This window comes from Leiobunum rupestre, chromosome 4, assembly GCF_980474605.1.
Source record: "Leiobunum rupestre chromosome 4, qqLeiRupe1.1.hap1, whole genome shotgun sequence".
NCBI classification, from domain to species: domain Eukaryota; kingdom Metazoa; phylum Arthropoda; class Arachnida; order Opiliones; family Sclerosomatidae; genus Leiobunum; species Leiobunum rupestre.
The window spans coordinates 43,450,761-43,474,008 of record NC_143387.1 but is presented as its reverse complement, the minus strand read 5'-3'; the positions used below and the strand labels follow the sequence as shown (position 1 = coordinate 43,474,008).

Sequence of the window (23,248 nt, the reverse complement as noted above, 5' to 3'; positions counted from 1 at the left end):
ATTTATAGATTATATTAATTTTATATTTAATTGAATATTTTAGTATTTTAATGAAAATTTGATCGTGATCAGGAATTGAACTCGGGTCGCATTGTAACAATGCGGATAGTTCACCGCCGAGCCATTGACTTCCTTAGGGAAAATATTAAAGTAAAGGAACAATTATGATAAGGCGGGTTTTTTTACTAAACGGATTAATACAATATCTGTATATATTGTTTATTGAACTTTGTTTGTTTATTCTTTGGTACGGTTTTTTGTTTTGTTTAAAATTTTTGTTAAATTATTAACAAAATTTCGTTAAAACACAAAAAGTAGTTCATTGTTAACTTTTAATATCGCTTAGAAAAAGGATAATTATTCAAAACTCCCGCGGAAACTATATCAAAGTAATAATATAGCGCCACCGTGTGGAGAACTATCAATCAAACCGGGTAAAAAATATAATCTCTTAAATTTTTCGAACTTTAGTCAAATCTCGACGGGTAAAAAAAAACACGAAATAACAGTATATAAGGCCGTTGCCGTCAATACATAAGATCTAGTCTTCCTTAGTTCTTGGCTGTCAGACGAACTACTACAGGACGGGGTCCTGGTGTCGGTCAAAAGTAATGAGGTAACTTTGCGGTTTTAATTAGTATGTTTGGTCTTCGGTCAAGAAAAGCGATAAATTGTGTTTCGCGTTTGGAAAGTGTTAAAGTAATTGTGAACTAACTCAAGTCAGCTGTAAGATGTTATTATTTTTTGAATTGGAATAACCTAATTATACCCTTGAAAATATCAATTCAACCTGTGAGGGTAATTAAGTAGATTGGAAGTAATTAGTAGCGAACAGCTTTCAGCTGTTAATTAAGACAGAGTTTATAGTTAGGTAGTTTGGATTTAGTTAAAATTACTCAGTATAATTTATGATATTTACTTAAGTGTAAGTGTGTTTTGGTTTATTTTTCAATCACGATGAACTAAGACAAATCTAGTCTTAGACACTTGAGTACCAGTTCTGTAGAAGGGATATATATTGTTGGGTTATTGATGAAAGTTAAATCTAGAATGTTCCATAGACTGTTCTGAATAAAAATAAACATTTATAATTTTGCATAATTCTGGTTGCCATTTTATTTTCTAATCACTCGCCCACAACATTACAGTTCTGGCAATCCCGAATCAAATAAATTTTCGATATAACGGCGACGGGAATTTATTCTCGTAAATTTATCGCGCGGCCTTAGGGAATATTCCTTTAACAAAATTTCGATAAACTATCGTTTAATTAAAATCGGCCCGATTCCGTTAAAATTATAAACCAAAAAGCGAACGGTCGTTATAATTCCCTCTGTAGATATTTCTTTCATTAAAATTTCCTTCGTATTATATTTAACTGCTAAACTTGTTCTGTAAAAAGGGTTTAATTCAATTGTGCGTTGTTATAGTACGTCTAACTAACTGTTGTAACTACTTAACTTATCATATTCTGAATAAATTGAAATTGGTCGTTTCGTCTCAATTATTTTAATTATAATTAAAATTTTATACCGGGCGGGATAGAACTGGGATAACATTTTTAAAAAATAACTCTTAATTGCGGAGATATCTTTACGGATTATCTCGAGAAATTAATACCACTAGGGGCAATTCTTCCGAGGAGAGGTATATTTTGGCTAGCCAACTTGTTAAATATTTCTTTCTATACCCTCTAAAATTATCGTGAATTCTTAATATTAACTTTTTATATTAACTTATATTTTCCGATTTTTTACTGATTACCAAAAATTTCTCCGATTTTTTACTGATTAACCAAAATTTTTCCGATTTTTTTACTGATTAACCAATATGTCTCCGATTTTTTTACTGATTAACCAATATGTCTCCGATTTTTTACTGATTAACAAAAATTTCTCCAAATTTTTACTGATTAACAAAAATTTCTCCAAATTTTTACTGATTAACAAACATTTCTCCAAATTTTTACTGATTAACAAAAATTTCTCTGATTTTTTACTGATTAACAAAACTTTCTCCGATTTTTTTACTGATTAACAAAAATTTCTCCGATTTTTTTACTGTTTACTTTTGAATCCTTCTGATTTCCATAATAACAAAATGGTTTCGCCAATTTTAATATTAACTAATCAATATCACGACAGAAATACGATAAATGTACGTTATGGTTAACTTGTTTGATAAATTGATTGGGAGTGTAGCGCGCATTCGAAAGACGCACCTTCCGCGCATGTAGTGCCATCTATGTGGCAAGACTTTTTTATTTAAAAAGTAGCTTCATTAAACCAAACTTAAATTACAACGGATTTAAAAGGCAAAAAAAAACACTATTGATAGAAATAATTATTGTCAAAGGGAGATAATCAAATAGATTATTATCGATACTTCATTAGTTCCAATTTTTACCGCAATCTCTGACAACGTATTTTATCTTCCAACGCGGGAAATTTGAAAAAATAAAAAATAATTTATCAGGAAAAATAAAACTATTGTGATATAAATATGAATTAAATTTTAATCATTCATATCTTTAATCACCATAGGCATTAAAATTGGTATTGAAATGATTTTATCAATAATCTACTTACTTTTTAAGTAAAAATGTTAAACATTTGGACGGGTAATATTAGCGTTATGATTAATTAAAACCAGAAGTGCATAAAATGCCTCTTAAACGAGAAGTATCCACCGCTGGATCCTGCTTTATAGATTACGAATTTCTAACAAAAGAACCTCTACTTGAAAGCAGGGCCTGACTTAGAGATCCTGGGTCCATAGGCAGATAAGGAGTCTATGCCCCCTTTTCACGCGCTGCATTTACTCTTATGCCTGGAACTAGGCTGTGCCTGAATTTCCCTGATTCAGCGTAGAAGTCTGAGCTCTACGGTTATATTACTAAATAAAAGCTCTTAACAATCGTCGACTAAATACGCGATAATTATGCAACATTGCGATTAAAGGCTGCGTCCGTAAACTGCCAGGCAGAAATTTTGGTAATTTTAAAACCAAATCTTCTACCTAGGAATTTCTCCAACATAAATTACGATTGATATTATAGATTTATGCCTTCGAATGCAGTAATTACGGTCACTGGAGGGAACCTTCCAAGGATGGGCCCCTAGGCCACGGCCTAGGTTGGCCTAGGCGGAAATACGGCGCTGCTTGAAAGTGGATTTCTTGAATTCTAGGATTCCTGCTTTTTATCACACGCTTAAAGGTCCACAGTAACGTTTGAAAAATTCGTCCACAATTTCAGGTAACTCCTCCCCTTTCGTCACGTAACTCAGGCATACTATCCCGCTTTTGAAAACACGTGATTATGAAGCTCCACCCTTAAAATTTTTAAAACGATTCCGTGGCCATTGTATTAAAATGATATGATAAAATTCTTGCTCCTCAAAACACATAATTATCGGTATAACAATCGCTTTTCGTTCGTAGGGATATTTTTAAACCAGGAAATTTCAGGGATGTTTACATCATATTGAAGCTCAATTAACTATTTTTACTTCTACATAAAAAGAGTCTAGCTATAAAACAAGTTTTCCACGACATTTCTTAGAAAAAGGTTTTTTTCCCTTATCCACACACACGCGTAAAGCGATTAAATTGGGGGCTACAGGGCTGGCGTATCGTGTTGTGGGAGACGCGGCCCTCATTAGCGCCGGAAACCGTGGACCCTGGCAACGACCGTCACTGAGTCGCCAACCGCAATTACTAAAATTGGAGGCTTCGAGAGCCGAGGAGAGCGACTCTGACCTTTTTGAACTTTGCCGCCGTTCGCCGAAGTCGCTCGCACCGCCTGCCTCGACGACACCGCCATTTTTAGCATTATAATTATAATAATCACGTTGCGAGCCGAAACATTACTTTAAGGTTTTTCTTTTACAAATCCCTTTTTCCCCACTTTCTGGCCATGTTTTTTGTTCTCTCCTCCGACGGATATTCCAAAAAAGCGAGATAGTGCGGCGATACGTTCGTAGATGGCACCACGGTGGCCGTTTCTACTTCGATTTTTCGCGCGGGGCAATACACTTATATATTTACGTCTACGCGTACGACGCTAGCGCGGCTGTTGCTATAATTTTAAGTATACGGCGCGAAGTATATGATTTCGAATATTATGGGTTTTCTTGGAAATGCCACTCATCAAATGGACGATGCCTTTTTGCATGTGTACTTTTTTTCCAGGGAATTTCTCCGCTTCGGTTTGTTTTCTCATTTCTACAGCTGAGAAAACTTTAGTCGATTGGCGCTTTGTACCAGTCTTCTATTCGACAAAGTTATAAGAGACACCGCGCAAAAGGTAAGTTGAACAATTTTGCCGCTTTGGCGTTTAGGCCAGTCTTTTTCTTCGAGACAATCTCTTCAAATTCGCGTTTATTTAAGCGCCTTATTTAATTGCCCGAGGTTTCAATATCTGAAAGATGGCGGCGCTAAGCCTAACTCAACTCCAGAAACGCCCCTTGATCGTTTGCAACCCCCCCCCCCCCCCCCGGGTGCGCTTTCCACCCCTTGGCGCGGGTCACTCCTCATATGGCAATCCGGGACATTTCGCATTAACCCTTTCTTTAACGCAAATTATGATATAATTACGATACCGGCATAGGATATTACAAATAAATCGTTTTCTTAATTGCACCTTCATCTTACTGCCGTACGGTTTAATGTTAATGTTACATTTTAATTGATAAGTACCTCCCGTTGTGAGGCATAGTCTTCAGAAAAGAATGACGTATTTCTAAGATTTACTTTAAAACCGAAGAAGATATTTCTTTTAAGTGAGCCTAGTGTTGCCACGGTAACTGACAAACCTCGAAAGGTCAGGGATTTTGAAAATGGTTCTAAAAGTCAGGAACTTGAAAATGGGTCTAAAACTCAGGAATTTGAAAATGAGACTAAAAGTCAGAAACTTGAAAATGGTTCTAAAATTAAGGGAATTTGAAAATGGGTCTAAAAGTCAGGAATTTGAAAATGGGTCTAAAGTTAAGGGAATTTGAAAATGGGTCTAAAAGTCAGGAACTTGAAAATGGGACTAAAACTCAGGAATTTGAAAAAGGGTCTAAAAGTCAGGAATTTGAAAATGGGTCTAAAACTCAGGAATTTGAAAATGGGTCTAAAATTCAGGAATACGAAAATGGGTCTAAAAGTCAGGAATTTGAAAATGGGTCTAAAATTAAGGGAATTTGAAAATAGGTCTAAAAGTCAGGGAATTTTTTAAATGGGTTTAAAAGTCAGGGAATTTGAAAATGGTTCTAAAAGTCAGTGAATTTGAAAATAGGTTTAAAAGTCAGGAACTTGAAAATGGGTCTAAAAGTCAGGGAATTTGAAAATGGGTCTAAAAGTCAGGGAATTTGAAAATGGGTTTAAAAGTCAGGGAATTGGAAAATGGTTCTAAACGTCAGGGAATTTGAAAATGGTTCTAAACGTCAGGGAATTTGAAAATGGGTTTAAAAGTCAGGAATTTGAAAATGGGTCTAAAAGTCACGGAATTTTAGGAACTGGTAAAAAATTCAAGGAATTAGTTTTTTTTTAAGTTGGTACCAATATTTTTATGACTTATATTTTTCGGTATTTTCTCAGCCCTGATATTTCAAAAACCTTATTTATGAACAATTCTTTCTAACATAAGTGGGTAAAGTGGTCATGGAAAACCTGGAAAAGTCTCGGAATTTGAAAATGGATCTGAAAGTCAGGGAATTTTAGGAAATGGTAAAAAAAGTCAGGGAAAAGTCAGGGAAATTTAAAAGGGGTTTGAAAGTCAGGGAATTTTAGGAAATGGTAAAAAAAGTCAGGGAAAAGTCAGGGAAATTTGAAAGGAGTTTGAAAGTCAGGGAATTTTAGTAACTGGTAAAAATATCAGGGAAACGTCAGAGAATTTAGATTTTTATAATTGATATTAAAAGTTTTATTTATTTTTTCGGTATTTTCAGTCCTCGTAATACTACTACTACTAATAATAATAATAATAATAATAATAATAATCAGCTAGGCTAATACCATTGGCACCACCTTAAGCCCAAGTCATCTAGCGACTTATAATGCCTTTAAACAGGTGGTCGGTTTAAAGGCATTAATTCAGGTAGCAGTGTTACAATGCGTAGGAGGGTGGTGGCAAGCCCTTCATGCCACGCGAGCCAACAGCTCACTACACTAACTATTACCGTTAACCTCAACAAGGTTACTTAGTAAACCATTCTTAGTAATAAATATGTGGGTAAATGGGTCAGAAAAACCTTGAAATGTCCAAAAGTCGGATAATTTTAAGAGCTGGTAAGAAACATCTGGCAATTTGAAAATGAGTCTAAAAGTGTTTTTTATAGTTAGCATTAATAATTTTATTATATATATTTGTCCGAAATTTTTTCAGCCCTCGTAAAAATACCATTCTTAGTAATATAAGTTGGTAAATTGGTCAGGGAATTTTAATTTTGGTAAATCTTTGGCACCTCTGTAAGAGCTGAAATTTTAAAAGGCGCAAGTCAGTTAAAATATCTTACATTTACTTTAGGTTTGTTTTTCAAATTACTGCATTATTATTTCAGATGTTTATAATTATTGTACCCCTTCAATTTATACATATAAATGTACAGATAACACATATGGACTAAAAAATAAACGAATGTAAAAAGACAATTCGTTGCAAGTCATTTGTGATAATTTAGGTAGTTACTTATTTTTAATTAATATTAAAAGGTTCTGCTTAGCTCTGAGTTGACAAATTGGAACGATTTAAAATGTAATCTACAATTTTAAAATTTAGTTTTTTCTAATAATACCATCAAATATCTCTATGCCCCCTAATGATACAGATCGTAATTTTTTCATAATATAATGAGGTAGATTTTCTTATACTTTACTTATTTATTTCTAATTTCGTTTAAAGAATTTCCAAATTCAATTTAATTTAATAGTTTTATACACTCGATATTTCATAATTATTATTCCAGAGTAATCAAGAATAATTTTTACCATTGAAAGTCGTATGTGTATCAATATTTTAGTTTTACTGAGAAAAAGCTCTTTATTTACATTCTAAGGCTAAAAATCAAGTATAGCCCAAATATGTAGGATAATTAAAATTTTAAATGAATAAACTGAAACTAAATCTAAATTTACGAAAAATATAAATTCAGTTGGTCAGCTTCTCAACGACCGAAAATAAGGATTTGATTGAATCAAAACAGGGGAAAAGTTAAAATTAAATAATTATTTATATTAATATGAGCGATGGAATTATTTCAAGTCTATTTATTGTGATTTCTCTAGAGAAAAATGATTTTAGAAATCTTCAAATCAGCTTCAAAATCCTGAAATCTGGGTGAGATTTAGTTATAAATACTCAAAATCATCCTAAAAACCAGAATTCAACAAGAAAATTGCCCTTTGAAATCTCAAAATAATTTTCTTATTTCTGAAATCACTTTGAGATTCAAAATCCCGCATGTTAAATTTGCAAATGTTGGACTCCTTGGCAAAGACCAAGTTTAATCAGTATGTTTGTTTAAAGCCTATAAATGTATTTAATTATATTTTAAATTATTCTCAATCCTAAAAAGAAAATCGGGATCAGTAATGTTTTTATTAATTGATAACATTGCAATAATAATTTTATCAATTTTATTTATCGCATTTTACGTTGATCACCTTACAATTACTTTGAAAAAATATACGGTAGACGTGTAATATCAAAATAAATTTAATTAATATTGGTCTAAAAAGAATGTAAAATCGAAATTGCTGTCATCCGCGTCCACTACCAAAGGCGGGAATTTTTCTTAATTCGCCGGGAATATAGGACACTCGGGGGTAAGTGCACTAAAGGGAAGTTTTTTGAGAAACATTATGATAGAGTTGCGCAAATCATGTTTTCTTACTCCACTCCGAATTAGGCACGCCCCTGATAGTGACGTCACTATTTCGACATTCGTAATAACATCCGCTTCTATGTTAAAAAGGAAGACTAACGATTGGACAGAAAACGTAGATTTTCTTATGCAAATCAACACGTTGATTTTTCTTGGCGAGCTTGAGTGCCAAGTCCGTAAGTGGTGAGATCGTTGTTGCAGTTTGGATGGTCTTTTTTAAAAATAGCGCCGTTTAAACAACGGCAGACGCCTATCGCCATCTACTGAGCTGCGAATGAAGTTCCGCGGATGATGATTAATGTAGGCTTAGGTAACATTGATACCAAGAGTAGGCTGTTCTTGGTTAATTGTCTAAATGAAATAAACCAAATCACAATGAATCGTTTTGTATTAAGTGGCAGTTTGTAAAATGAAATTTAGATTTAAATGTTGCTAGTAAAATCTAATTATCAAAAATAAAAATGAATAACTAGCGGTCATATTTGGCATGCTGATAATTTACTTTAGTTTCGTAAGTGGTCTTCTTTAAGTGGGGTGGCGGAGTGGTTAGCACTTTCGCCTCGCAGCAAGAGGAGCCGGGTTCGATCCCAGCTTGTGGCACTGGGTGAAAACTCGAAACAACTCCTTCCGCTTCGAGTTTGCAAGTTCTCTCCCAACTAGTTAAAGGGATTTTCGCCCGAGCGCTTCGGTTTCTCCTGCCATAAAAACTTGGTGAGGTTAACGGTAATAGTGAGTGTAGGGCGCTGTTGGCTCGCGTGGCATGCAGGGCTTGCCACCACCCTACTACGCATTGTAACCCGGCCACCTGAATTAGTGGCTTTAAAAGTCGCTGGATGACTAAGGGTATTAGTCTAGCTGATTATTGAATACGATTATTATTTAAATACGAAATAAAATGTACCTGTTTAAGCCAGCGCTAGAGCATATCAAATGTTCGTTACACCTAGGAGTAACAAACACAAGGAGAACGCAGCTAGCCTTTAAACACGCTAACGAAGGGTTGTGTACGAATTTCATTGGCTGAACGTTTTACGGGCGGGGGGGAAGACAATTTCCGAATTTTCCCCTTCCGACGGCAGCAGGTACTAAAGCGTCTAGCCAATGAAAAATGTACACAAGAAAATCCACGACTTTTGACGGGTTGCGTTCTCCTTGTGTGGGGTGCTGTGTTTGTTGCTCCTAGCTGGCACTAAGAAATGGAAAACACGCTTTTGATCATTGATATTGTGGTTTCTCGCGATGTAAAACAAAAGCTAAAAAATATGTATTCTTAATAGTACATAAATATGAGCCGGGCTTAGACAATTTCGTCATTATGATATTAAATGTGCCAACTAGTGTTTGAATAACATTGCAAAAGTAATTCGTAAAAGCAAAGAAATTAAAAATAACCTAATATTTCATAGTTCAATAGTTTCGAAGAAATAATTTTCCTGACCAAAAATGTAACTGCGCATCATTAAAAAAATTATCTTTGAAATTTCATCAAAAGATACGCAGACACCAAACGTAAGAAATACGAAACAAAATGGTTGAGAAAACCCAACTTTTAATATATCTCAAATCACAGTACTGTGATCCGTGACTTCTATTTTTGAGAAATACATTGCGTGTCAATGTTACCTGTCTTACTTGATAAACAACCTGAATATTTGTCTCAGTGGTTAAAAACAAATGTTTTTTTCTTTGTGACATAAATATTATCACAAATAACAAATATACAAAAGTATGATTCGTGATCAAAATTATTTCTAGGTTAATGTGATGATGACGATAAATTCGAATATAACTACGTTCAGAAATGAAGGGAATGTTTTTAACAGTCAGTTTTAAATTAATATTCAATAATTTATCATTATTTGACCAAATTAAAAAATTTTTCGTTAAGTGTTTCAATTTTCAATAAGCCTTGGGTGATCCTTCATATAGGCTGTCGGCCGCGAATTATCGACAATCATTACCTTAATCTTCCAAAGACTAGTAACCTTTCGCGGCTCAGTCCGCATTATGTGGTCATTGGAGAAACATACTATCATTATAACAAATTAGCGTCAGAAAAACCAGGAGTTTCATACTTAAAATATTATCATTACTACTTGGATAAAAATCTCGAAAACATTAGCCAACAAATTACATTCAATCTTACCAGATAATTATTCTTTTTTATTTTACTTCCAATTAATTTTGGAAACATGTTAATTTGGTAGTATTATTCATCACCATAATTTTTTTTAGAATTATTAGAAAAACATCGTCATGCAAGGCTACCCTTACTTTTGGCAAGGTTTACAAATGATATTTTGCTTGGCTAAGAAACAAAGTTTTTACTTTCAAAATTATATTTTGCTTGGCTAAGAAACAAAGTTGGTACTTTCAAAATGTTATTTTGCTTGGCTAAGAAACAAAGTTGTTACTTTCAAAATGATATTTTGCTTGGCTAAGAAACAAAGTTGGTACTTTCAAAATGTTATTTTGCTTGGCTAAGAAACAAAGTTGGTACTTTCAAAATGTTATTTTGCTTGGCTAAGAAACAAAGTTGTTACTTTCAAAATGATATTTTGCTTGGCTAAGAAACAAAGTTGGTACTTTCAAAATGTTATTTTGCTTGGCTAAGAAACAAAGTTGGTACTTTCAAAATGTTATTTTGCTTGTCTAAGAAACAAAGTTGTTACTTTCAAAATGTTATTTTGCTTGGCTAAGAAACAAAGTTGGTACTTTCAAAATGTTATTTTGCTTGGCTAAGAAACAAAGTTGGTACTTTCAAAATGTTATTTTGCTTGGCTAAGAAACAAAGTTGGTACTTTCAAAATGTTATTTTGCTTGGCTAAGAAACAAAATTGGTACTTTCAAAATGTTATTTTGCTTGGCTAAGAAACAAAGTTGGTACTGCCTTAAGCTAGTTGAAGTAGTTTAACTATCTTGGTATGTAATTAATTCCTAGTAGCCGGTATGAGATCCTACCAGACAAAACTTAAAATCTTTGTGGCTTGTGTACCATTAGGTAAAATCTTATTGGGTCGATTATCATGAAACCGAATCCCATTGGATCTAACATTCCCAATTGAAGCAATATCGTTAAATCTTCAGAGTAAAAATAATTTATTATAATTTTATTAATATTAAAAAAGTAAAAAATAATCTTTTGTTAGGATAATATATAAAAAAAAAACATAAAAATGGCGTAAACGTTCCCTGGACTAATTATAACAATTTAAATTTTGAGTTTTACGCTTACAATGTCATAAGTATTAAAGTTGGAGCCGATCCATGAAATCTCGATTGGTGACGTGGAGTTGTTCAACTATGCTACTTTGAACTGGTTAAACTTTTGATACCCATTCGCTGAGAAATCCAATATCAGGGTATTATACTTAGTCTCGCTATTAACATGTATAACGGGTTATTTATTGCTTTCGAAAATGGGATTCGGTGGATTAGGAATGATTCTGGCAAATGGGTACTTTTATGTACTAGTCGGTCTGATTTAATCCAAGGGACGTTTATTAAGTATTTAACATATCACTGAGAGAAAAAACTGTAGAATTTACAGAAATATTTTACAGCACCCGTTCTGTATTTCTTTAAATACAGTACGGTACTGTTTAAATTACTATGTTCAAGAAATATTTACAGTATAATTTATAGGATGTTTTTAGGTATTTAAAATACAGGGGCTTCATGTAGTATTTATCGTTGAATAGTAATATATACATACATTTTCAGTTCATATTACTATTTGTTTAGAGTAAAAATTAAAGGTTTGTTTCAGATATTTGTAATAGAGGACAGCCATGTAGTTTCTATGATAGAAATGTTATATATGTATATATTTGTTCAATACATATTACTATGTATTTACAGTAAAAAATGAAAACGATTTAAGGTATTTAAAATACAGATAGTTCCTGTAGTTATTGTGGTCGAAGTTGAATTGCTATCAAACAGTAATAATCCATAAAAATAAATGATTTGTTGTAAATCAACTAATATGACGAAAAGATTTTTAGCGACATCTAGTAAAAGCGCCAATGGAGTAATATTTTGAATTACCTATCAAATGAAAACAAATTTATGTTTATACATTTAAATGCAAATTCATCGCGTTAGTGTTTATGGTTTGAACTAAGTTTAATACTTGGCTGGATTCCGAGCCAATGAGATACATTACTATGATGTGCACGTGTTTATGGTTCCGCTTTGGACTTTAATTCTGCTGGGGCTTATTGGTATATATTTAGCAAATTCGTTGAATATGTTTTCCAATTAAAGTACCTTATTGGTTAAAAATTAATTACGGAAATGTTTAGTGTACATAAAATTATTTTAACAAAGGGTAGTAAGAACAAATAAAATATATAATATTTCCTGGCTATATTTATGCAGTTTTTAAATGTAAATTCCGTAAAATTTACAGGCGTGTTGAAAATTTTAATTATTATTTCAGTTGTATACAATACAATGATTCTGGTTGAAAATTTTACTATGAGCTATTTGTATAAATTACAGGAATCTCAAGTAAAAGATATTTACGAAACTTTCTGTAAAAAATACAGAACATTCCTGGCTACTGTGCGTCCAGGATTTCCATGTAATTTCTACGCAATATTTTTCTCTCAGTGTACTTCATCTTTAATATTGATAAATTATTTATTTAGTGGCTGGAAAGATTTAATAATTTTAATTTTAATTTTGATCAAAAAGCTTTTCAAAATCAAACTTCATCCAATTGCTTTGTATAACCTTGAAGGTCTGTTGATGTGCGCATTAAACATGTTATTCAATTCTATTCTATTATATTCTATTCTAAATTTAAATATTGATAATTGTTGGGTAAAGCCTTTGTTAATATCTGTCTTTAAATTTAACGAATCTCTCTAATAATAAGTGGACCATTTTCTAGAAAATATCTTATCGCCCTGGTAACAAGATTTCCAAAGGAAGGTGGTTCTATCAGGGCTGTACAATTGTTTTTGCAATCCTAATACAATCTCCTGTACTAATTTTACCGCTAATAATAAATAAGTAGCCACAGTGGTGTTGCCAAAGAGTTTTGGTCAAGCAGGTCAAGTTAAATGAGCTATTTTTATTTACTTTTGGCCCATTAGAAAGACTTTGTGGTAACTTTGTAACTTCCGAAATCTACCAAAATATGTTGATTTGAATGTCAATTTTTTTGCTTTCTATAAAAACGTTCAAAATAATTTTCGGAAATATAAATGGTTATCCCAATTATTAAAAACCAAAACAAATTAATAACAGTCAAATTGGCACTCAATTCTTGTAACCCAATTTTGAAATGGACAATAAGCATTTTTAATTTATTGGTACACTAAGAAATAGTAATCACACTTTTAATCATTGACATTGTGGATTCTTACGAAGCCAAAAATTGAAATAAGATGCGAAAAAGTATTTTTATTACATAATTTTCTACTAGGGGACAAGACCTGTGTTTGCGCCCCCCCCCCCTGAAATATTGTGAATTGGTTTTACAACAACTATGTCATGAGAGTCCACATTTCCAATACTGTAAATATGCAATAATAAACGGTCTTTATTATAATTCTTGGTCTGCTTTTGATATTTGGTCAAATTGAAGTGAAATTTCCAAATATTTGTCCACATTTATAATATCATATATTGTGGAGCGCCGCAACCTACAAGAGCAGCCATAATGATAACGTTTAACTTCCTTAATTCTAGAATACCACTGTATACACTACTTGATTTTGTAGCCGTTTCGATTAGAGATTTGTACATTAACTTATTATTGAGTACTCGGTTGGAACTCTCATAATTTTGTAGCTGCCAATTTCCGTATAGGTTGAAGCCGGAACCAAATTTGCGCTCCTTGATTTTTTCGGAGACGGTACTGAAAGCTAGCTCCAACTATATCAATCACAGAAAAAAACAGTTTTAATGCGAAGAAAATAAAATATAGCTAAAGTAAATGGAATTGCCATGCAAACTAATGCTTAAAGGGCCACAGAATCGTTTGAATTTGGGGGGTGGGGCTGCAAAATTACGTATTTGGGGAAGGGCTAAGTGACGGAAGGGGAGAGAAATTTTGTCCAAACTTTTCAATCTAGATATATTGGGCTTAAGGTATTAGCCTAGCTGGGTATTTATTTTATTTTTAAATTTTGTTTATTTTTATTTTTTTTAATAAATCATTAGTCATAATATTAGACTTATGATTTAACTAGAAAAGAGTGCGCAACGATGTAGCTCTGATAAACTAATTGAAGATCGACTGGTGCACCTGTTTGAAAACATCGGAAAGTTTGGTTTCATTGTGTCCTTATTTCATTGATACGAAATATATCTTCATGACGACTTCCGCCTTAGCCCTTAATGAGATCTAAATTCACGCGCAAAATCACAGAAATTGAGCAAACCGTTAACGACATACAGGCGTTGCATATTTCATACACAAGCGAAAAATATAACAGTAAAAAAGTACATAAATATTTTTGATCATTTTGAAAATAATGATAGTTCTAATATTTCTAGCATCTATTGGTCGTTAAAGTCCATTTAGTCATCCAATCCTTATATTTTGATGGTCAGTCTTTAGAAATTTTCAGGACATCTTTGCAGGCAATAACAGGATACAAAAACAAGTTGAAAACATGCAATATTTGAGGCGTAGCAAAACCTATTTTAAGCCTCTTTTTCGTTCAAGCTGAACGTTTCTGTCTTAACAATTACATAATTGAATTATATTTTTCTTATTAGGTTGAACCTTCCTCTAGGCTTTAGTCCCATTCGACCGAAATCCCATTCGACCGAAGGCGGTTTCTGAGGTGTCCCATTCGACCGAATTCCGCCGAAACGTGCGGTTTTTATGTGTCCCATTCGACCGAACGCTTTTATGTGTCCCATTCGACCGAACGCTGCTATATAAATTATCACTATGCATTTATTTGAAAATAAAATGGAATGAGCATGAATTATATTTTTATCTTCACCTAATCAAGAAAAGTAACTGAACCAAAACTGAAATAGTAAACTTAACCAACTCTAACATAACCTAACCTAACCTAACCTAACCTAAACATGGATCTTCGATAGTACATACCTTATAAATAAAATACCAAATCATCCCGCCAATTGGACTACATTTTAAAATTCTTTCGGTTGAATGGGATTCGGTCGAATGGGATTTCGGTCGAATGGGAATAAACGTCCTCTAGTGCTTAAAATAATTTTGATAATTCTGATATTAATAGTTAACTAGATATAAGGTCCTAACTAAAGGGTAGTTTGGGCACTTGCCCAACTTGTTTAGCTCCGGGGGTCCGAATTAAAACGTAAAAACTTAATTACTTATAAATTTAAAATTGTCAAAATTATTTTAATCACTAAACAAGACGCTGTTCTACACATAATTATTCATATGATAAGTTACAATACGAAATTAAAAGAGTTCAGCTTGAAATAGCGCGAAAGTAGACAATGGCCACTGTAGTCTTCCCCCTTAATATATGTAATAATAATAATAATAATAATAATAATAATAAGCTAGGCCTAAGTCATCAAGCGACTTTTGAAGCCTTTAATTCAGGTGGCCGGGTTACAATGCGTAGGAGGGTGGTGACAAGCCCTCATGCCACGCCAGCCAACAGCTCCCTACACTAACTATTACCGTAAACCTCAACAAGGTTTTATGGAAGGGGAAACCGAAGAGCTCGGGGGAAAACCCCTTAAACCAGTGGGGAAAGAACTTGCAAACTCAACGCGGAAGGAGTGGAACAGCTCTCAATTACTAAAAAAACGGGGCTATCTAAAAATTTTGGTTACTGAATTAAGTTGACAAACTCCTAGAATAAAATAGAAAATTAGCTAAACATCGAATAAAATCAATCAACTCAATTAACCTAGGCCAATTAAAAGGCTTTGGGATAATCAGGGAATTTTCTGAAATAATATTTTTAACTTGAAAAACCGTATGTTTTTCTTTTAATTAATTAAATAAAACGGCTGTTTAAAACGTATTAATCACAAATTGACAAAAGACACTTAGCCAACATCCCTCTCAACCACCTCTTCACTTTTCCGTCACAAAAATATAGATGCTCGTGCTACCAAAAGTGGATAAAAATTAATACAAAAGCCTTTAACTGAGGCTGGAAACGTAAAGTGTTATTTACCGATTTGACCGAATGCTGTGAAAAGTATCTGTTACTCTTATTTTACTTTTATTTAAATGAAAAGAGACTTAAAACCGTTTTAAGTATCTTTTCATTTATTTTTTCACAATGTGGTTCTCTTCACTTTTACTTTTATTTGCTATAAAAATCAATCCTTATAAAAGCTAGTGAAAAGTCAAAACAAGGTATTTTTAAAAGCATTTGAGGATTTAAAATGTAAAGTATAGCTATCAAAGCAATTGTGTGTAACCTTTTGTTAATTTACACTCACTTTAAATCTGACAAATAATACGTATTTTTAAAGTTAATTATATAAATATTGAATTTTTGTATTATAAAATACGCTTAATTATATTTAGTTTTATAAATTTTGTTTTAAAAGCTGTAAATTAAAGAATATATTCGATTACATTTTTTACTTTAGAAAACCATAATTTACCGCTTTTAAAACACCTTTAATGTACAGAAATACAATTACACACTTTTTTAACGGTGCTCATAATGAGCTAAAAAATGTTTGGTTGTTCCTTACGTGTCTAGGTTATGAAAGAGGGTTAAATTAAGCCTTAGCTTCAATTGTTGAAAACCATAATACAAATTCAAATTAATGATGTAACTTACAGTAGGAGTAAGCCAAAGCCATTGTTAAAAATAAATAATATGTAAATGAGCGAGGGTGGCGACCGACTGGTTTCGTGTTCTCCTGTTGGTTTGTGGGTCAAATTTACAGGTCACTGATAAAGAAATTAGAGCGTATGGCGTCTTTATTTTTATATTTATCTTAAATTTTAACGTTCTTTAGCGCCCCATGATAAAGGGTTGATTTTTATTGTAAAATTAGTTTCGAAAATTTAGCTTCGAATGCTAATCCAGTTCGCTTTAAACCACGAAACGGCAGTTGATGAACTCAGGCCTGATACTGAGTCACTTTTCTCACTTAAAATCTACCTACTGAAAATCACTTTTTTTAATATCTGTCACTAAAAGTCACTTTTCCCAAAATAAGTTACTATTTATCACTTTTTTCGACTTTTTAGATTTCCTTAGCATTGAACGTTAGAAAACTGTCTTGCTACCTTTTTTTTACAAATAATAAAACATAATGAAACTCCGTTCGCTTTTAATTTTTATTCTAAATTAACATATAAGCGGTTGAAAAAAGCTCTTAGTGATAAAAACTTTGTAGAAGTGGAATTAGCCTAAGTGATATAACTTTCTATGGTTATATATATATAGTTATTACTATTTTGGTTGTGTAACTATTAAAAAAGGGCAATAAAACAGTATTTTTTTACCATTTTTGGTAGATTTTCAGTCACTATTTAGTCACTTTTCGGTCACTTTTTTTAAATTTTTAGTCACTAAACTCACTAAATTCTACTGTGTAAGTGAGTATCAGGCCTGTTCAGAACTCCATTCTTTAGCTTCAAATAGCTTAGCGAGTTCGAATTGTTGCGAGTTCGAATTGTGAAAAATCTTGTGATAAAATTTCTACTAAGAATTATCTCATACATTTTAACAAATTCACACACACACTCTTCTTCAGTGAAAGCGGGCCCGGGCCCCAGTAAAATATAAGTTCAGGGCCCCAAAAGAGCCTTTACTAATGGAGATAGCTATACTTTTTCGTTCAAATCCGGGTCCTTTGTGCCGGCTTCCCTCTCATCTTAGCTGCTAGACATGCCTTGCGGCCACACCAAAGGGGGAATCCCAAAGGGTAGGGACATGTCACCCCTGGCGGAAGAATGGGCTACGTGGTCATCCTGAAGAGGTACTTTACCTTTCAGACTTATGGGACTACAGGAGGACACCACATTCCCGGCCAAACTCTATCTTCATAACGTAATATTGTTTCTGACTTACTATTGGCTGCATTTGAATTTAGAGTCGTCTAAACAAAAAATAACATTTCTTAAATTGATAAAGCAGAGGTTAAAGTAATAGTTAGTGTAGGGAGCGGTTGGCTCGCGTGGCCTGCAGGGCTTGCTGAATTTATGGCTTCAAAAGTCGCTTGATGACTTGGGCCTAAGGTGGTGCCTTGGGTATTAGCCTAGCTAATTATTATTATTATTATTATTAACCACCCTAGTTAAAGGCCTAGGTTTTTTCTGCCTGTCCCCCTTTAAATTAATTTAGTGGAGCACAAATACCCAGGTGGTAGGCCAAACGCTGAACATGTTGGCCTAATTTAAAGGGGGACAGGCAGAATAAAACCTAGGCCTTTTCGTATGACTTCTTACCCGCTTTTGGTGCTACTAGGGAATATTCTGCGTTTAGAGCCCAGCAATTGGCTTTAGATAAACTTCCATCGGACAGGATGACCTGAGCAGTTCACGCTTTTAGGAAAGTGTGATCGACTAAAAGGTAGCGCTATGTGAAAAGTGTGAGCGGTTGATTTCAATTTGTATTTTTACAACAATTGATAAATTTATATTATTTTGAACAACGCAAAAAGAACGGTTTATTTCAAAACGCACATGGTCTAGAGGGTGTACGACGTAATTTCCCCCAAACTAAAATTCCATTGATATCTTTTATACCAACCAAATATCCTCTACAGTACAAAAATAAACGAAGAATAGAGAAAATAGCACTGTTACCATCACGTCTTTCATTTTTAACAAAGAAGAATGAAATGTTTAAAAAATATTAGTATTCATAAAAATAAATAAATTTAAACATAAAAAAGAGATTTTGCGACTTATCATAATTTATGAATTTAAAGGAAAAAACTTCGTTAAATTTGGATATATAATTTTTAACTAGGGGTCTGACATGTTTCGAACCGCTGGTCAAACCCCTAGTTCCACTAGGTATATTAAAAATTATACATGCAAATTTAACGAAGTTTTTCCTTTAAATTCATTGATTACAATCAGCATATAGACTGCAGCAACCACACTGTCCTTAGACTTATCATAACCTAGAATAACTTCAAATCACCTCACCTAAATATGACTTTAACCTAACCTAAAATAACCTAGCCCAACTTAAAATAACTAATATCTGTAACTAGACTTTTAACCTATCTTAAAATATCTTAAATTAGCCAAAAATAATTTAACCTAATCTAAAGTAACTTAACCTAAGCTAATCCAACCTAAAATTATTATGAAAGAATCAATGAATCACTTAAGTTCATTCCAGAACGTTTCTTAAATTCCTGAAACATCAAAAAAGTTATTATTAATTAAATATAATTTTTAAACTAATTTTTAAACACAAACCTTTATTTAGCTATTGATGAGATTCAAACCCGCGCATTCAGTTGTCAATTCGGTGCACTTTCCAACACACCATGACTAGGGCTCGGCGTTCGGATATTAAATTTTCCGTTCATTTCTTTTATATCCATATTCGAAAATTATCCGACTAAAAACTTATTTGTTGCATATTAAATCGTATAATAGTCGCGAATAATATCCATATCGATTTTTTTATTATTAATTGAAATTTTGGCGGTTAATATAATCGTTTCCCCGATCTCTAACCATGACAGCAAACGGACAACAATATTTTCACTCGTATTGGTCTTTGTAAAATTACTCTAATTATCTCTAATTTACTTTCATATTTGTGCATTCGGGAGAAGATTTTTCTAACGAGTATTTTCGGGGATGGAGATATGGATCTACATTCTGATGATCCGTATGGCTTAATTAATTTGTTTTACTTAGCTGGTTGCACCGAAACTATTAATATAACAATTTAATATATATTAATCGATTGTTTTAATTTACCACTTTGGTCGCTTAAAATAGCAATTTGTTTTTTTAATAAATCGTCATTTAATTTCGAGATGTTAATTTGATAAGTAAGCCTTAATTACAGATCATTCACCAATTTGAAAGTGGAAATATTTTGTAATGCGAGTGTACTTTAGAAGCGCTTAGCCTAGGGGCCCCAATGGGTCCTTTCAAGGAAAGACTGGGTGGGTAAAGGGGCAGTGGTCCCGGTTGGTGAGGCGCCACCAGACACCTTGAATGGTGTGAAGTCACCGTATGATACCTGAGAGCGAAAGTCAACTAAGTCTACAAACCTCTTTTTGAAAAATTGAATTTACCAAAATACGCTTAAAAAGTATGTACCAAAATAAGATATGAATTAAAACAACCAATGATTAATAATTTCAACTTCTTTAAAAGCTACGACTTAAACGCGTGTAGATTAAATGATCAAGTATTGGATTTATTTTGATTTTTATCAAACTATAGAGGCAATATAAATTTAAAAGATAAATCTATAAGCGTTTAAAACTTGTAAGATAAACTTTTGAGCGTGAAAAAATATTCAAAATATAAATCTAGGCCACTAAAATAAAACATTCCTAAGCTAAAAATTTACCGCTTACGTTAGCATTTAAAATGTAAATATTACAGCTGTAATAGTTTTAGAAAGTCATTATAATAATGGTTTCCCAAGTACTATTTTTTCCCCAAATCTTATACCGAAACATCAGCGGAAGCCTTCGAAGGTACACGTAAATGGCAAATGGATACTATCCTCGTTATATACTTCTGATAATACGCGTTGTTAAATGAAGTATTTCGTCATTACTTTATAATCGCGGCAAGAACGCAACATTACGTAACAAATGTACTTATGAAGAAAATGCCCTTTAAAGAAAATCGTCGGCATGCGCATTTCGAAGCCATATGACAATTTCCACGAAATGGAAGGAAAAAAATATATAATAAAATGTAACCTAAACAGGTACGCGAGACACGGGGGCAGGAACGGGGGGGGGGCAACGCGAATAAAAAAAAGATCCGGGGTGGAAGGTAAGTATGGCGCCAGTTAGTCCTCGCGACTAGACGCGAGAGCCTTTCCGATTGGTTGATTTTCGTCGCCGTTCGCTTTCCCCGAATGCACGGATCCGTGCTTTTGTAGAAACACTGGCCGGACAGAAATTAGCGATCGCGAACGAAAGATAAAAATCCAGAGAGAGAGAGAGAGAGAGAGAGAGAGAGAGGCCACTAACTTATCATCGCCCCCCTTCCCTTGTATTTTGGGGCACAGTGTCCCCTCGTCATCATTCGCGGTTACAACACGCGCGTATATACGATGCTCGAGCGCGTTATTTCCGAAAAGCAGATGGCAATGGCGAAGATACCAGCTAGCGAATATTACAGCGTAAAAGAGCTATGTCCGACCGTCCCCCCTCCCAATTTTGAGCGTTGACGATATGATAGGAATGACTTGACGTCAGAGTGTTGACGAGGCGCGCTCGAGTGCCTTAGCCGTTTTCTCCCCTTTCAAATCTCCAGCTTCTGGTTTTGAGCATCTCGCTCCAACGGCGTCTTTCGGCCGGGGGACAATTAATGCCTCGTCTAAGATATTGCCAGTCGTCTTAATTAATGGTTCTTCTTTTTACGACTATAACAAGATGTCGCCATCCGTGTACCTAGAACTTAGTTTACTAGCTCGACACTGAAATTGAATTTGTCACGAAGTTGGACCGTGTGGGGCAATGAATATTCTTTAAACGGTTGAACCAACGACCATGGTGTGTCGGGGGATGGTTTCCTGGAATATCGGTACCTCGGTTTTACCGGGTTTTAAACAGTCTATAGTTTTAGACCAGGATATTGGGGTATTTAAACAATTAATAGTTTTAGACCTGAAGAATGGGATATTTAACAATGAAGGGTGATAGATCAGGAGAATGGGATATTTAACATTGAAGGGTGTTAGACCAGGAAAATGCGATATGTAGATATTTAAGGGTTTATGGAATATTTAACAATGAAGGGTGATAGATCAGGAAAATGGGATATGTAGACATTTAAGGTTTTAGACCAGGAGAATGGTATATGTAGACATTTAAGGGTGTTAGATCAGGAGAATGGGATATTTAACAATGAATGGTGTTAGATCAGGATAGTGGGATATTTAACAATGAAGGGTGCTAGATACGGAGAATGGGACATTTAACAATGTAGGGTTTTAAACCAGGATTATGGGATATGTAGACATTTAAGAGTTTATGGGATATTTAACAATGAAGGGTGTTAGATCAGGAGAATGGGATATGTAGACATTTAAGGGTTTTAAACCAGGAGAATGGGATATGTAGACATTTAAGGGTTTTAGACCAGGAGAATGGGATATGTAGACATTTAAGGGTTTTAGACCAGGAGAATGGGATATGTAGACATTTAAGGGTTTTAGACCAGGATAATGGGATATTTAACAATGAAATGTTTTAGACCAGGATAATGGGATATTTAACAATGAAAGGTTTTAGACCAGGATAATGGGATATTTAACATTGAAAGGTTTTAGACCAATAGAATGGGATATTTAACAATGAAAGGTTTTAGACCAGGAGAATGGGATATTTAACACTGAAAGGTTTTAAATCAGGAGAATGGGATATTTAACAATGAAAGGTTTTAGACCAGGAGAATGGGATATTTAACAATGAAAGGTTTTAGACCAGGAGATAGGGATATTTAATAATGAAAGGTTTTAAATCAGGAGAATGGGATATTTAACAATGAAAGGTTTTATATCAGGATAATGGGATATTTAAACAATATTGAGGGTTTTAAACCAGGAGATTTAGGTATTTAAACAATCCAGGGTCTTAAACCAGGAAATTTTGCATTTTCAAAAACGAAATTTAATTTTTGACCAAATAAGCCTTTTTTAATTTACTTAGAGTAACCAAGTGACGGATTTCCATCTGCTAAGTAGACTATTTGCCATTTCAAAAGCGATGAATGTTCAGCCTGGCCGTTATGTGGCTCTATTTAAACTAAAAAGACTTATTCTTATATTAATAATTCACCACCCCCCACTTTAGTAAATGCATTCCCCCTTCTAAATGAATTGAGACTGAATACGTGGAGGGCAAATATTAGATTACAGGAGAGGGATTAATTAAGATCTAAAACAATTTGAAATTTCAAAGAAACAGTCAATGAAGAAATGATCGCGGTTTTTATCGAGGTGATTCTGGTTTTTTGTCCGATCTGAAATGAGAATTCGGCGTAGAGCCGGCGGTCATGTATACCCTCCGAAGGCGTTTCGAAGCATCGACGCGGGATCGGCAGACGCGATAAAGATAGGCTTTTGACGGAGAGACGGGCCCCGAGCCACAATGTGGACGCTTGTCAGACGCGGCCAGCCACCGGCATCTGCGCCATACCCGCCCGACCTATGATATCCCGACAAAAATATCAAGTAATAGGCGATATTATAACGTCCCCCTTAATTGCGCTC

General features: G+C 33.8%; 1 long non-coding RNA gene across 1 annotated transcript in view; it reads left to right on the top strand.

The window, feature by feature from the left end:
* Positions 1-4,214: 4,214 nt before the first annotated feature.
* The window catches only part of LOC149947906 (uncharacterized), a 40,038-nt gene continuing 21,004 nt past the window's right edge, over positions 4,215-23,248 (top strand). The window contains exon 1 of the long non-coding RNA XR_016480369.1: positions 4,215-4,306. This is a non-coding gene — a long non-coding RNA (uncharacterized LOC149947906). The remainder of the gene's footprint in view (positions 4,307-23,248) is intronic.